Genomic DNA, 15384 nt, shown 5'->3' on the forward strand with positions numbered 1-15384 from the left:
AAGGTAGACAAGAGGATGACATATTTAGAAATACAACACTATAACATGACACTTGGGGCTCTAGTTTCCGGATGGCACAAGGCTAGCAGTAGTGCCAACACAGACGTAGTGACAATTTCGTTGGGTGCAAGGTGATGACATCACTTGCACCAAAGTAGGTGTGGGGGCGCAGTAGAGGGGGTGTCAGTCAACATCATGTGGCGCAGTGCTAGTTTGGTGTCAAATAAAACCAAATGTTATGCCTGCGCATCTCGGCCTGGTCAGACCACATCTTAGCGCAGACGTAGGCGTTGTGTGGTACTTTCTGGGCTTTAGGCAAAGGTGCACTAAACGTAGCCTTATCCAAAAATCACACATGCCACTTGTGTATGTTGTGTTAGCCTATTTTGTGAGAAATTTAACTAATGACCACTGTCCTAAACATTTTTAATCACAAAACAAAATATCTGCATGTGTGTCATTGTCCTCTAACACAAAACAGACAACGTGCATCATTACCCATAGAAAACAACATGGTGATGGGGTTTTCAATATTTCAATTATCCTCATTCAACCTGAAAGAACGAACTGATCGCCTAGGATAACTGATCTGTGATCACAACTGTTTGAGGTCTCCTGCTGTGTTCATAGAACGTGCAGGAACCAGAGGAAGACGCTGGTGAGAACGAAGACACGTCAAAAGGAAGTCTGTCAAATCAAATAATCATGTTTGGCGACCTGCACCTCCCGAACACGGACCTCGGTTTCCTCCTGGGGGAAGCTTTTGGTTGATGCTAGATCCAACGGGGTGTAGGCATGGAAGTAGACGTGATTGGCTGTTGCGTCAGCCAATAGACAACGTGGAACCTCGAAGCGCACTGACTGCCAGACCGACAGACAGAGCAATAGTTGGGGCGAATTAAGTTAATTTCAGTTAGCTAGTTTTGCTTAGGAACAGTGGGAACCAGTAGATTGGCGTGAGAGAGGTTTCGGCCCTCGCGCGCGTTCACTCATCCAAGCCTGCGGCCTAGCTTAGACGCAGCTCGAGCCTTCGGCCCTCGCACCTTTACCAAGCAACTCTATGTTAACGTGGATTGTAAAAAACACACAGCTAAATAACTATAAAGCTAGCGTTAAACAATGCTAGCTAGCAACATAATCCGTGACGTCATATGGAGTTGAAGGACCCCGAGTCGATGTTTCAGTGCGTATCGTTTGTTTCAAGTCAGTGCGCTTCGAGGTTCCGCGCTGTCTATTGGCCGACGCAACAGCCAATCATGGCTACTTCCATGCCTACACCCCGTTGGATCTAGCATCAACCGAAGCTTTTCTGCCTTAGCTGGTCTGGACTTCTGCCGTCCTGCTTTTGAAGGGAATGCGAGGAGCTGATTTGACTGGCCTTAATCAAAGACAGCCCCCCACCGCTCCTACTGATAAATCACTGCTTCTAATCCAACTCTTTTACAACCGCGCCTCCGATGTGCCCAATTACCGCCATGTCATCCGAAATTAGCAAAAAAGCATTGGCCACACCTTCGATTGACTTGCGCTATAAACTAGTGCCTTTGACTGTGCTACGACCCAGAAACTAGAGCCCTTAGTACTAGCAAAACAATGTAAAAAAAAAAAAAGGATGCTAGAATAGCACTGTATGTAAAAGCATGTGAAGCATCCTCCCCAAACGTCACAGTGCAGCATGACCAACCAAACGCCACAGAGCCCTGACAGAGGGAAAAAACACAGAAGAACACAGAGCTTCCACAGACACAGCAGGCGGACTCAGACACATTACTCACAAAGGCACAGAGAGAAGAATGAGTGACAATGATGTATAGCCGAAGCTGTCACAAACGGTGAGGAAGCAGCCATGAACAAAAGACAATTTAAAAGGCAGATTAGAGTCTCTAAAGAGGCCAGGACCAGGGTCAGCATGAATAGAGGATGCAGCACAGACATGAAGCCCTATCCTCCTCATCACCTGCAGTGCTGCCCCACAGCACACAACACAAACTCTAATCCTGAAAAGAGAGAGAGAGAGAGAGAGAGAGAGAGAGAGAGAGAGAGAGAGAGACTCGTGCACTCACAACAGTCTCAGACAGAGGTTCAGAAAAATATAAAAGCTTTGGAGGGGTTTGGTGGCAAGTGCGGGGATTTCCATCAGCAGGACCGAGACACTTCAGTGTCACCTCAAAGGACTCGCTTGTACTGAAACCGAGACCCTCCCAGGGAGGTAATATGTGACAAAGCTTTTGACCACCCGGTGTTCTCCGGCACAGAGACGCAGACAACGATGGCATTAATAAGGGCTCAACAGTCTGTTTATTGGAAAACAAACACCAGAGTTTAAAGAGACGTTAAAACAGCAAGATGTCTGTAGAGCCTTTTAGATAAGAGCGGCCACCATCCCTCTTCCCAGAGAATGACGATGATGTTGCTGATGGTTTTGCCGCAGTCCTAACATGCCCCAAACCATGTAGAGTGACTCAGGGCAGCTGTTCTTATTCTATTTCTGTTTTTACCTTTTATTTAATAATTCTTTTCACCTTGCTCTGTATTTCCTATCGAAAGCTGCTATGTATATAACTGTTAGTGACTGTATCATCCTCATATATTGTGATCGCACATATGCTCGTCTGTAGAAAAATGGGACAATGGCGGGGAAAGTTGTTTATTCTATGTTTAGTTTTCATTTTCACTATGTGTCCCTCGGCTTGAAACCCTGAATACTGCCGTACCGCTTTATTATTCACACCATTGCCAATGACAGAGTTGCACAATGTTGGTTTTTCATTTGGATAACTCAGGTTACCAAAAGTTCAAGGCTCGATCAGGGGTGGGCAACATGATCCAAAAAGGGCCGGTGTGGGTGCAGGTCTTTGTTCCAACCAAGCAATTACACACCTGAGTCTAAAAATCAAGGTTGTTAGCAAAGCCTATTGGTTGACTAATAGAATCAGATGTGTAACTGCTTGGTTGGAACAAAGACCTGCACCCACACCGGCCCTTTCTGGATCATGTTGCCCCTCCCTGCTCGTGGCCCATGCTCACATCAGGCTAGCTAAAGTAGCTACATACCTAAGTATCAGTACAGGCTGCTGACTCGGCAAAATAAACTATGCCCTCACACACCACCAAAGACAAGGCCGACACTGGTCCAGAAAAACATATTACAAGGCTTCAGTAACACAATTTGATACCCTCGCCAGTATTTCACTTTCAAGTTTAGGGGAAAGTCAGCTCCACGTCGGTCTTGAACCCCTTCAGGTCACAGAGTGCTCCGACGCAGCAGGATAAACACAGCTCCAGCTAATTAAATTGATAATGGGTCTGTTTGATTTAGGTGTGTCAGCACACCTCTAACCACTGATAGAAAGACAGCCAGAGCACCACTAACAACTGTCAATAGTGCTGTGAATGCTGGTTCTTTGGTACAAAAAAAAAAAATCCATCCATCCATTATCCAAGCCGCTTATTCTACTTAGGGTCGCGGGGATGCTGGCGCCTATCCCAGCAGTCAGTGGGAAGCAGGCGGGGAGACACCCTGGACAGGATGCCAGTCCATTACAGGGCTGCCACATTTACACCTAGGGACAATTTAGTACGGCCGATTCACCTGACCCACGTCTTTGGACTGTGGGAGGAAACCGGAGCCCCAGGAGGAAACCCACGCAGACAAAAAAAAAAAAAAAAAACTCATGTTATTGCTGCACCTGTGTTTAGCCTGCTATGCTAACATCACAGAGTGCCAAGACCAGCCTGGTATGTTTTTAACATTTACATGTTTTTTTTTTACTTGGAGAGGTCAGCAAACTCACTACAATGGAGTTTTTTTATTCTTTAACCAGGCGAGGCTGGCAACTTGTCTCGTGACATATCTCTCTGATTTTAGGTGGATGTCATCAAGCTTTCTGAGATTAATCTGAGATTTTGAACCATTTAGTTCATTTTTTTAAGTTCATTTAAAATCTGAGATCCTCCTGTTTGGGTCCACAAATTCTATCAGCCCTTTCCATAATAATGTTTGCAGTTTGTCCGCTGATGCTGTGCATGCCACCTGTAATCTGGGCATGATGTTTAACTCTCACCCCTCTTTTGATGGTCAGTGATATGGGTTGTGCAACACAGTTTTCTCTATTAGAAAAACAGGGCTAAAATTGGGTCCTTTTAATCAAATGCAGACCTTGAAAAAGTCATCCATGTTTTCATCTCATCACAGATAACTCCCTGTACTCAGGGCTCAGTCAGTAAGCCATCAGTCAGTAAGCCCATCTCCAGCTGATACAAAACACAGCTGCTACGCTTTTAACCATTGCCAAGAGATATATCACTATTATATATGAGATATGTTATATTACTGCCATATTACTCCTTTAGACTTACATTTTAACTTTTAAAGCTTTACAGGGTCTAGCTCCTACTTACATTTCAGACATGCTAGTCCCCTATGAGCCCAAATGCAGCATGCAGTCCTCTGGCAAGGTCCACCCGGGTCTCATTACTAAAGGCGATGGGTCTTTTTATGGTCGGGGCCCCTCAGCAGTTGATGTCCCCACCTGAAGATCTCAAGCAAAATCAATATTTTCTTTTAAGTAACTTAATTCATAGTGTATCTTTTATTCCTTCTCTGATTACTCATTAATCATTTTTGTCTCTTTTATCCTTGTCTTATTTGTACAGTCTTACTTTTAGCCCTTTTATGATTTTTTTTACATCATTTTGAACTCAGTTAATTTCATGTTGTTTTGTAAAGCACTTTGTAACCTGGTTTTGGAAAGTGCTATACAATAAAGTTTATCATTAATTATCATTATTATTATTATCCATCCATCTACTATCCAAGCCGCTTATCCTAATTAGGGTCACAGGGATGCTGGAGCCTATCTCCGCAGTCATTGGGCGTCAGGCGTGGAGACATCCTGGACAGGCCGCCAGGCCATCACAGGACCGACATACACACACATTCACACCTAGGGACAATTTAGTACGGCTGATTCACCTGACCTACATGTCTTTGGACTGTAGGAGGAAACCGGAGCCCCCGCAGGAAACCCACGCAGACACGGGGAGAACATGCAAACATCACACAGAGGACGACCCCCAAGGTTGGACAACCCCGGAGCTCGAACCCAGGACCTTCTTGCTGTGAGGCAACAGCGCTAACCACTGGGCTACTGCGCCGCCCTATAATTATTGTTATTACTATTTTTAAGTACTTGTCTGCAGATGCTTTAGGCCACTTGTAAAATAAAGTTTTTTCTGTGGTAAAAAGAAAACTGCAGCAAAGCTCCTCTGCACACTGACATTTGCTGAGTGAGTTATCAAAACATAACGTCTGCCACTGAGAAATATTGGTAATGACACATTTCTTAGCTTCCCAATGTGACCCTGAGCATAGACACACACAGATGGTCACACCAGACTACTTGGAACTTTCTGGCTGAGAGGCAGAAAAAGAAAGAAAGGAAAAATATCAACATTTTCATTACTGTCTCATCCGAGATATGGGTGACGATTAAAAAGATAAATGTCCATATGCTTGGGTTATGTTTTATGGGGCATAGACATTTTAGCACACGGTTGTTGCATATTGACACAACAACACATTTCTTTTTCTTTTTAATTAGCATACACTGGGGCCAAGATGATGCCCTCTGTGTCATTTCACAATGACAGGCATGGTTCATTGAATGACTTAATACTCTTTTTTAACACATGCTATTGATTAAAGAGCACTAGCTAGCAGAGCAACAGACCATTATCCATAAGTTTGCTGGCTGAAATGGGCCACGCTGCAGCTGTGTCCTTGACAAGAGCCAAACCGAACTGCTTTTGAGCAGCGTGACAAAATGTCATGACCATGGCTGTCAGTGCTAAATGTCCATTTATGGCAAATTCATAGGCACCTTTCCATGAACCTTGAGACCCCTTTTCCCTGATAGATTGCTGGCCCAATGTCAGAATTCACAAAAGCCAGTAAAACTAACATACATTTTCTTTTTAATCTACATGATGTAATGCAGCGTACGCCACCGTTGAGCGGATAAAGGTATGAAATCCAGTTCAGTCAAAGTTTAATGAGGCTCACTGGTTTAATGAAGTTCTGCCTTAATGTTAGATTCAACACCCACAACAGCTCCGACACCATAAAACGGACACTGAACATGTTTCTTCCCCTCACTCAGTTTCTCTCATCTGCACCAACAAACGCCCGAGATGCCCCTCTGCCTCTGGTAAAGGCGTGACTCATGTAGACCTTGGGCTCTGTTGGATATTCACCACATGCGTCTGGCTGAGACGTCTCTTAACCCCGGTGAGAACGTCACATATTCATTATACATTGATTACCAGAATGGAGTAATTTACCTCCATCCTTTAAAAGAGTGTATTGATTTTTATGAAAATGAATGAGAGCCGTGTTTATGTTATGTCTGAATCTCTGCTTGTATGGAGTGTTTATTGATTTAAGTGGCTTGCGATTGTGCAATTATGGAAATGACATTTATTTGTTCACAACCTCATTATTTAAGAGGCTTTCTCTAATGAGGGAATAATAGAAAGTTACAAGAAGGAGAGAGAGAACAAATAGATTCATATAGTCTATTCAACCAACTGTCTTTCAGGAAAAAAACAGCAGTTTTACAGAAGATGCGACATATGTGTGTGGTGATGGATTAAATTTTTTCCATTAAAAGTCAGATTTGCTTTCTGCTCTTATTTAATATTTTGCAGATGTAATTTAAAGAGTAGAAATAAAAAACACTGCATTCACAGCTCAATAACTTCTTCAAAGACGTTCATGCATAGCTTACAGATGGAGGTGGCGCGCCCATTTTACAATGGGTTTTTTTCTCACCACCAGAGGACACTAGTTCTAAATTAGCTGGCTGATGATGGAGGCTTTATTTATTAGCGTTTCTTTCTAAAATGTTCATAATTTTTATTTAAATATAATGGTTTTTTTTAAAGTGAGTTTGAGTGAATGGTAGATTCATATCAGCACAACCACAGCTCGGGTTTCTTTTGAGAGAATCTCTGCCTCCTGAACTTCTGTGCGTTGTGTTTTTTTGTCTTCTGTCTGTCATGATGCTGCAGCAGTCTGTCATCGTGAATTCGATTATTCATTTTAAAACTTTTCATTCGTCGTTACGGTTGTTTCCAACCACGCTTCCTGCAACACAGCCTCGAAGTGATTACCAGCAGGGGTCACTGTGCTGCGCCACAGCAAAGCAAACACACAGGGGGTGTTCAGCCATAAAAATGACTGCACATTTTTAAAATGACCTCTCAAATTTGCAATGATAGACTGCTGTAGCATAATTCTCACTGTCACTGAGCAGCTTTTGTTTGTTTTTGCACTAAACAAGGAACGAACGAGACCATATTACGAACGAAGAGGTGAGAAGAAGGATTACACAAGACATTGGAACGCATGAAGACTTGCTGACATCATCAAGAAGAGAAAAATGAAATGGTATGGTCACATCTCGAGAAGTTCTGGCCTTGCCAAGACCATCCTGCAAGGCACAATGAGGAGCGGGCGAAGACAAGGAAGACAGAAGAAGCGATGGCTATGTAACGTCAGAGAGTGGACAGGCCTCAACTTTGCCAGCTTACAGGGGGCAGCTGAGGACAGACAGAGATGGCGAGGACTGGTTGCGGATTCAACAGCGGTGCCCCAACGGCCTCTCGAGAGGTTACGGGATAGGTGAGGTGAGGTGAGTGAGGAACAAGGAACTGTATCCCACTGACTTTGTACTGCAGCGGTCATAACAGTTTCCTTTTGTTGGCGCATGCTATTAACAATGGCATATTTTTCGCGATGCCTGCAAGATGTACCATGGATAAATGTCAACGACATGCATGTAACTGTCAACAAACTTCCACCTGCACCTACCAGCAAATGGGTGAAAAGTTTCAAGTTGTACATATATCAAGTTACGTCCACAATTCCATCCGTCCGTCCATCCGTCCACTCATCCTCATAATTGTAGACATAACTTGATATGTACAACTGGAAACTGGTAGGTGCAGGTGAAAGTTTGTCGACAATTCTGTGCATGTCGTTGACATTTATCCCTGGTAAATCTTGCAGGCATCGCGAAAAATATGCCATTGTCAACAGCACGTGCCAACAAACAGGAAACTGGTATGACCACTGCAGTAGAAACCGGAAGTCAGTGGACTACAGGTATGCACAGAGCCGAGATGGCAAAAATGGAGGAATGGTGAAGGTAGGTCCAGTATGAATTAACTGATAGGTTTCATTCTCACAGTAATCCATGTACCACATGCATGGTGAGAAAAAAATAGAGATAGACTTCAAGAAATCCAAACTATTCCTTTAATAACCTTGTGAGGCCGGGCATAATCTCGCTAGCTCAGATTTCGCTATGCACAATGTAATCTGGAAAGCATCTGTTGAGATTTGATTGAGGCTGGCAGCTGGATATTGGATCAGTCAGTGAACTACCGGGAAGGTTTTGAAAATGACAACAATGGCTGTACAAAGACAGGTTAGTGTCGAAGCAGCTACAGAAATGATTTTATCAAAAACGTTGACCAAGACAGCGAGAATCGTAACAGGTCACATGGACGGATCTGTTGATGGTGGTGTTTACTACTAGCAGTCCAGGTATAGAAATGTGGTGCTCTGGTTCTACATGAGAAGAGTTTGCAGCTCTGACTGATTAAATCCTGATCCAATCACCTGCAAAGTAATTTTGACCCCCGCCCAGCGATGACACCCCTAACACAACCAAATGCCTATAAACCACCAAAGTGCGACATTAGTATTCCACCCGAATTAGGGATTCTGTATCCATTGCCTTGCCAGACTAATGGGAAAATGAATAAATTATTGCCTTAACTATGTCTGACGGCACTGGTTATTTTGCTCAAGACATTTGGATTTAATATGGACCTGTATATTTGTTAAGGTGGGTGTGAACCAATATTGAAATAATAAAAAAAAAAAAAAGTAAAAAAAAAATTTCATCAACATTCTCGCTTAGCATTTTAGCATTCGATGCGGTTGTGGTGGCAGGCAGTGAGAGAAACTGCAGCTTTGTGCATCTGCACTTCGTTTGTTAGTAAATATATATTTCAATTCGATTATGTTGATAAAACATATAAGGAGTTCAACCCCATGGTATTTGTGCTGTTGCAGATTAAATGATTTGTAAACAGGGACCAGAAATTCTATTCATTTTCACCATAGGTAAAAAAATAATGGATCCGGTAGTCCAGCAGCCATGAAATAACGACAACACTTGGGTGGTCGGTTGAGCCTCGCCAGACTACAATGAATGGAGCAGAATATGTGGATTCAAGACCTTCTACATAGACGTAGTGTTATATAAGAAACCACTTTTTTTTTCTTTTTTGCAGCATGAATTATTTGGAGGGCGACACGGTGGTGCAGTGGTTAGCGCGGTCGCCTCACAGCAAGAAGGTCCTGGGTTCGAGCCCCAGGGTAGTCCAACCTTGGGGGTCATCCCCGGCCATCCTCTGTGTGCAGTTTGCATGTTCGCCCCGTGGTTGCGTGGGTTTCCTCTGAGTGCGCCGGTTTCCTCCCACAGTCCAAAGACAAGTAGGTCAGGTGAATCGGTCGCACTAAATTGTCCCTATGTGTGAATCAATCAATCAATCAATCAATCAATCAATGAAACTGCATTTTATATAGCGCTTTTCTAGCTGCAACAGCCACTCAAAGCGCTTTACAATTAATTAATTCACACACATACAACGATGGTGTGTGTATGTGTGTGTGTGTGTGTGTGTGTGTGTGTGTGTCGGCCCTGTGATGGTCTGGCGGCCTATACAGGTTGTCTCTCCGCCTGCCACCCAATGACTGCTGCTCCAGCATCCCCGCGAGCCTGAGTAAGGATAAGCAGTTTGGATAATTGATGGATTTATTTGGAATCATGTCTTTTCCTCTCAGCGGTCAGAAAGGGTTCATTATGATCCTACCAAAATTAATTTGAATGATGCAAGCCTTGCATCAGCCCCCACCCAATAACATTTCAGTAAATAAACAAATATGAGGGAACGAATATATTAACAAGGGCGAAGTGGCTGCTGCAAAGCGAGTTCTAACCAGATGACCAATTCTGAGGACTCCTTCAGTGGTAACCACTTCACTACACTGCGCCCTCCAATTAATTATTTTGCCATCTCATGTGACATGCACTATCAGCAAAACTGATACAATACTGAGAAAAAATAATCAAAGGTATAAAAGAATGTACGTGGACTCTGTATTATCGCGCATGTATCTGAAATTCGCTGTGATTGGGTTTAATCAGCGTTGGACCTGTAAGTAAAAGGTAGATTTTCAGAGGCTCTTATCAGATGAGAGCGGCTCTTATCTGTTGACTCCATTGATTGCGGTGCACTGTTACATAGGGATGTATGGCAAGGCACTCAAAGGCTAGAAAGAGGTGCTTGTCTCTACAGCACCCTTACCAACGTGTCATCTGTGGAGCACTGATGATTATCCGTCTCCTGCCGGGTCCCACACTCTTACCATGCACCCGCCGCCAATTTAGAAGAGTATAGCGACCGGTATAATTACTTGACAACAGGAGGAACATTCAAGAGTAATCAGAGAAAGAACACGGGGAAAGGGTGATGGGTAGTGGGGAAACAAAGAGAATCGGGAACCGGGAAGATTAGGGGGAGATAAATCCAGCACCAAAACAAGTTTGGCCAATTGAATGTGCCGTGTGAGACGACTCGGTTTAGCATTGTATTTTGACTACGGCCGAATTACACGAGAGGCTACGCGACTTGTACGCTCAAGCTTAATAAAGAAAATGTCCATCACCGTCTGAATTGCCGATGACACATTCATTCTGTGGGTCTTAATCTTATAAGCATATTACTGAGTGCATGCCTGATGCAATTAAGCGTGATGGAAAAAGTACGTCTGTGTTGTGTCGTGTTGCATTATGAATCCAATGCTTCAGACAAATCACTCGCATGTCACCTTACGATGACCCATACAACTCTGTAAGTCATGTAATCCAAGAGTTACTCTCACCCCATTTCGTGGCACCTTCCAAAACTCATTACATCCTCCATTTTACAGACGGTTCAGTAAAGTTAATTTGTAGATTGGTAATATCAGAGAAGACAGGGGTGTTTGGTTGAGGGGAGGGCAGCAAAATAAAGAATAAGGAGGAGAGGAGGAGGAAGGAAGGAAGGACTTACAGCAATACTAATTTGGCTCCAGGAGATAGTCGTAAAAGTAAGGAGAACGAGGGCGAGCTGGAGGCAGCCGAAGTTGTTGAAAAAGACAGACAGCAGAGCTCTAAAGTTAACATCTTCTCGGTCAGGCCTGAGAAGATGAAAACAAAAGTTATGAGAAATAAAGTACAACATAAAAACGAACAACTCGGCGTTGGGCTCCCTGCGAGTCCCCCTCATATGATCACAGCACTTTTCCTCCTACTATGAGCCACTTGGAACTCTTTGATGAACAGTGTCTTCACGAGCCACATGCCGTCTGAACACACACAAAGAGACGAGTGTGTCCACCGGTGACCTCTTTCAAAGGAGCATTGACAGTGCTAGCGCTGGAGGTGAGCACTTTTGGATGCTGCATCATGAAAAGTAGGTGCTGAGTGCTCGGAGGAGATGCTCGGTAGCAGCTGCCGTGCAATGATATAGAAGCACATCCTGCTTTCGCCCTATTCATTTGTGGTAATACAAATATCAACTGTAAATATATACATATAAAAATAAAACATATAAAAAATAAACAGATGTGTTCTGTCATCAGTAACATTTGTCCCTTGTTGTCCTTTTCACGGTCATCCTTAAAGTGTTTGTTTCCTTGACAATGACAAAGTGGGGTGCTATGGTGCGTTAAGGCTTCAAGGGTCCAACGTTGAAAAACCTGATAGGAATGTTCACTGTAGCACATAAGGACGTCGCCTGTTGTTGTGACACTCATATTAGTGCTGTCCATCCTTAACAATTGCTCATTTTCTGTTCTGAAACATGAACTGGAGAGTCATCTCATTGTTAGCAAACATTGAAATTGCTTCAAATTCGGAAAGAGGTCTAGCATTTACAAATGCTTGGCTCTAATAAGGGTTAAGGTTCCTGCATTGGGTTGAGAAGGCTCAAAGTGCAACTACCACTACTTTTGGCTGCTCCCTTTAGGGGTCGCCACAGTGGATCATCAGTCTCCATCTCTTCCTGTCCTCTGCATCTTCCTCTGTCACACCAGCCACCTGCATGTCCTCTCTCACCACATCCATAAACCTCCTCTTCGGTCTTCCGCTTTTCCTTTTCCCTGGCAGCTCCATATTCAGCATCCTTCTCCCAATATACCCAGCATCTCTCCTCCACACGTCCAAAGCATCTCAATCTTGCCTCTCTTGCTTTGTCTCCAAACTGTCCAACTTGAGCTGTCCCTCTAATATAATCGTTCCTAATCTTGTCCTTCTTCATCACTCCCAATGAAAATCTTAGCATCTTCAACTCCGCCACCTCCGGCTCCATCTCCGGCTCCACCTCCTGTCTTTTCTTCAGTGCCACTGTCTCCATACCATACAACATAGCTGGTCTGACAACCATCTCAACAGTGCTCAAAGTGTGACTATTCTTTAGAAAACAAAAGAACAAGAAAGCTTTATTTTACAGGTCTAAAGTAGACACATGACCTAAGTCAGCTAGTTTAAGTTCTTACTTCCTTGGACTCAAACAGTCGTGCTTCTCATCTGTGACAGTGTCTTTTGTTTTTGTCAGTTTCTGTACTATGGGTGCTGGAAGATGAATATGATGGCATATCACTGCCAAAATCTGCAAGTGCAAATGAGATCCACGCACACAGATGTAGAGGAGCCGCGCACACAACTCAAACATTTTATATTTGTGTGTATGAGGCGCCAAACTGGACAAAAGCCGAGTGAAAATTGCGAGAGAAAACAAGGATACACACGCTAGAAAGCACAAGTTACTGCACGAGAGACATTGAATTGCCATTTGTGTGAAGTTTCTGCACGAGAGCATTTAGTGTGTAAAAGAGACTGGGTCATACTGAGCGAGAGAAACCAAGTTCCTGCGCAAGAGAGGTTTGTTTTAAGAAGGGTGAACACAATAAAAACATCGCAGATGATTTGATTGGCAAACTCCATCCAGAAAGCCGAGATATTTCAGCATAAATGAAAATGGAGACAAAATGAAGGAGGGGGAAATGGATGAGGAAGGAGGAGGAGGAAGAGAAAATGGAAGAGGAAAGGAAGATAACTGAAGTTTTCTTCCTCCTCCTCTTCCTCCTCCTTCTCGTCTTAAAGTGTCACATTAAGAGTGACACTTTTGAGAGAAAACAATTATAGCATAAAGTGTGTGAATTGTTTATTGGAATGGCTTGAGATTTTAGACGCAGTGAAGCAGATCAAAACAATTATTTCCTCAGTCACGCCACTCTTGACATGACAATAGAGAAAGCAATCATAATTTCAGTCCTTAGCCACTGTAATTAATAATTCTCTGTCTAAAACAGACGCTAAGGAGTACTCTCCCCCCCCAGGGGATAGGCACATGTAATTATTCTTTCTTCTTAATTAGTGGTCTGAAAGAGTATCTGATTAAGTTGTAAGACGTTTCTTTGACTAATTCAATTTGGACTGCAATCTGCGGTAATTTAAGTGCATCAGGATATTGACTGAACATGGCAATTCCTACCGTGCAGCGAAGGACAAAAAGGTGAGGCTGTTCAGTCTCAGCTGTGGGACACTAGCATGGGTTATTGGCACAAGAACCCCGTTTGCCACGCTGCCATCGGTCAGCCAAATGCTTTTCCAGTGATATTCTGTATATCATCAGATAAAAGCATGCTAGCCCGATCTACAAGGTTCCCCATCTGAAATTTGATTCATAGAACCAATGCTTATCCATAGCCTACCTCAATTTCTGAAAAAAATTGTTGTTCTATCATGTATCAAATTTATCACCAATACATATACTTCAATCATTTTGAAGTATAGCACAGTCCAAAGACACGTAGGTTAGGTGACTCGGCTGTACTAAATTGTCCCTAGGTGTGGATGTGTGTGTGTGTGTGTGTGTGTGTGTGTGTGTGTGTGTGTCGGCCCTGTGTTGGACTGGGGGCCTGTACCAGGTGTCTCCCCGCCTGCCACCCAATGACTGCTGGGATAGGCTCCAGCATTCCTGCGACGCCGAGCGCAGGATAAGCGGTTTAGATAATGAATGGATGGATGGATGGATAGAATAATTCATAGTCAAATTCTGAGCTGACAAGTTCAAACTATGCATGCTGATGTGACAGAAGGTAATGTCTAGCTTCTGAATGTCCTTTTTTGTCTGAGACAGAAAGACAGGCACACAAGCCATGCTGTCTGTCTTTGAGACACCCTGAGTCTGGCTGTACCGTGATAGCCTTTTATAAGCTGGCACAACTTAAGAGAATGCGGCACAGTGGCGCAGTGGTTAGCGTGGTCGCCTCACAGCAAGAAGGTCCTGGGTTCGAGCCCTGAGGTAGTCCAACCTTGGTGGGTCATCCCGGGTCGTCCTCTGTGTGGAGTTTGCATGTTCTCACCATGTCTGTGTGGGTTTCCTCTGGGGGCTCCGGTTTCCTCCCACAGTCCAAAGACATGAAGGTCAGGTGAATTGGGGGTACTAAATTGTCCCTAGGTATGAATGTGTGTGTGTGTGTGTGTGTGTGGTGGTGGTGGTGGTGGTGGGGTTGCGCTGGTCTGGCGGCCTGTACAGGATGTCTCCCCGCCTGCCGCCCAATGACTGCTGGAATAGGCTCCAGCATCCCCGCGACCCTGAGAGCAGGATAAGCGGTTCAGATAATGGATGGATGGAATTTAGAGAATCACGAAAAAAAAAAAACTATTATAGAGTAACAAAATGTACACATACACTCCTTGTATTCTCACAGAACCAAAGTAGTCAGTACATATGTTCATAAAAAGAGTTCCTCATGCTAACACTAATGTCCCTTTTCCACTACATGGTACCGGCTCAACTCAACTTGACTTTTTCATTTTCCATTACTGTTAAGTAGCGGCATTTTGGTAACGGTTACTGCTTTTCTGGTACCACCTTTGTTGAGGTTCCAAAAAAAAAACTGGAGCGGGTACCAAAATCAATGCAGACCAGCTACACTGAGGGGGTACTGTTACGGTACTGGAATGAGAGTCGAGTCGAGCTGGTACCATGTAGTGGAAAAGGGGCAGACGTTTGAGTTGTAAGGCCTTATGCATTGTGGCAAAATATCATATTTTTAATCATTGCAACTCCTTCACAGGGGGTAAAAGCAAGTCACTTGAGGTTTACTTAAAGTACATCATCACATGAATGTCCCAACGCTCTTAAAAAATCAATGAAAACACCATTAAAGACTGAATGGTTCAGCCAACTTAAGAA

This window comes from Lampris incognitus, chromosome 4 (assembly GCF_029633865.1).
Source record: "Lampris incognitus isolate fLamInc1 chromosome 4, fLamInc1.hap2, whole genome shotgun sequence".
In the NCBI taxonomy this organism is placed as follows: Eukaryota; Metazoa; Chordata; class Actinopteri; order Lampriformes; family Lampridae; genus Lampris; species Lampris incognitus.